This window comes from Hyla sarda, unplaced genomic scaffold (genome assembly GCF_029499605.1).
Source record: "Hyla sarda isolate aHylSar1 unplaced genomic scaffold, aHylSar1.hap1 scaffold_1063, whole genome shotgun sequence".
Lineage (NCBI taxonomy): Eukaryota > Metazoa > Chordata > Amphibia > Anura > Hylidae > Hyla > Hyla sarda.
In genome coordinates, this window is record NW_026607682.1 from 5,288 (window position 1) to 7,497 (window position 2,210).

At 53.5% G+C, this 2,210-nt stretch overlaps 1 non-coding gene across 1 annotated transcript; it reads right to left on the reverse strand.

Annotated features, from left to right (window-relative positions):
- Positions 1-191, reverse strand: LOC130299818 (U2 spliceosomal RNA). Its single transcript, XR_008850865.1, has one exon. It is a non-coding gene; the product is annotated as a U2 spliceosomal RNA (small nuclear RNA).
- Between the last annotated feature and the right edge of the window lie 2,019 nt (positions 192-2,210).

The following is a 2,210-nucleotide window of genomic DNA, read 5'->3' on the forward strand; positions in this document are numbered from 1 at the left end:
GGGTGGTGCACTGTACCCGAAGATACTGCCATATCGGGTCAATGCATAGGGCGACGGAAGCAAGCTTCGAAATCGGCCCCCGTTCTCAAAAATCCATTTAATATATGGTCCCCAGATAGGGGACGTATCAGATATTAAACTGATAAGAACAGATACTACACTTGATCTTAGCCAAAAGGCCGAGAAGCGATAACCGTGAAAGGGGCGGGCCCAACAAGGTCCCCTTCATGGGCACTATCACTGCTTGCTGTCAGGGAGGCTGCCAGACAATTTTCCATGCACACTCTGGGCTGGGGGGCAGTCAACCACCAGTACACACAGCAGAACCTAAACCCATACCATTATTGCTAAGCAGCAAGACAGGGGCCCATTGCACTCCCACGGGGCCTTTTTAAATGCAATCCATAACCCGGATTTGCCAGGAACCCTTCTTACTCCTCCTACTTGCATGTGACACTGGGCTTAGGATCTGCATAGGAAACACACACACAAGCACACACCTACCTTTGTTGCCTGCAGATGCCTCCTTGGCTGTCCCCAAACGGTATCAAACCAACACCCACGGGAAGCTGTAAGCATAGAGGACATGCCTGCACCCCATTGGACTTACCTGTGTGGGTTAAATCCGGGTTATTTGACAACCTATGGCGGTGATGGTTCTGCTCAGGCAGAGCAGTGCTGATGCTCCTCATAAAGCTGTCGCTGCTGTGAAGGTTCTAGGTGACATCACAAATCCCTATGGTTACATACACAACAAAGCTGGGTTGTTGTTGTTTACACTCTGCAAGGCCTGTGGAAGTGAGTGACATCATAGCACTGTAGTTCTGAGGGTTCTAGATGGATGCAACAATCTCCTGTTGCTTCTATGAAGGCCGTAATAGACGACATCACCAAACAGCTCCATAGTCACATACACAGCAAAGGAGAGATGTTGTTTACACCTAGTGATGTCAGTGGTATTGAGTGACATCACAGCACAGTGCTAAGGCTCCTGGGCCTGGACACAGCAGCGGCTGCAATATCTCAACGGAGAATACGTTTATATCTATGTGTGTGTGTGCGCGTATGTCACGATGCCGGCTGGCAGGTAGTGGATCCTCTGTGCCAGAGAGGGAATGGCGTGGACCGTGCTAGTGGACCGGTTCTAAGCCACTACTGGTTTTCACCAGAGCCCGCCGCAAAGCGGGATGGTCTTGCTGCGGCGGTAGTGACCAGGTCGTATCCACTAGCAACGGCTCACCTCTCTGGCTGCTGAAGATAGGCGCGGTACAAGGGAGTAGGCAAAAGCAAGGTCGGACGTAGCAGAAGGTCGGGGCAGGCAGCAAGGATCGTAGTCAGGGGCAACGGCAGAAGGTCTGGAAACACAGGCAAGGAACACACAAGGAACGCTTTCACTGGCACTAAGGCAACAAGATCCGGCAAGGGAGTGCAGGGGAAGTGAGGTGATATAGGGAAGTGCACAGGTGAACACACTAATTGGAACCACTGCGCCAATCAGCGGCGCAGTGGCCCTTTAAATCGCAGAGACCCGGCGCGCGCGCGCCCTAGGGAGCGGGGCCGCGCGCGCCGGGACAGAACAGACGGAGAGCGAGTCAGGTAGGGGAGCCGGGGTGCGCATCGCGAGCGGGCGCTACCCGCATCGCGAATCGCATCCCGGCTGGCAGCGGAATCGCAGCGCCCCGGGTCAGAGGACGTGACCGGAGCGCTGCCGCGGGGAGAGTGAAGCGAGCGCTCCGGGGAGGAGCGGGGACCCGGAGCGCTCGGCGTAACAGTACCCCCCCCCTTGGGTCTCCCCCTCTTCTTAGAGCCTGAGAACCTGAGGAGCAGACTTTTGTCTAGGATGTTGTCCTCAGGTTCCCAGGATCTCTCTTCAGGACCACAACCCTCCCAGTCCACTAAAAAAAATTTTTTCCCTCTGACCTTTTTGGCAGCTAAAATTTCTTTGACCGAGAAGATGTCCGAGGAGCCGGAAACAGGAGTGGGAGGAACAGATTTGGGAGAAAAACGGTTGAGGATGAGTGGTTTGAGAAGAGAGACGTGAAAGGTATTAGGGATACGAAGAGAGGGAGGAAGAAGAAGTTTATAAGAGACAGGATTAATTTGACACAAAATTTTGAAAGGACCAAGATAGCGTGGTCCCAACTTGTAGCTAGGGACACGGAAGCGGACATATTTAGCGGAGAGCCATACCTTGTCTCCAGGGGAAAAAA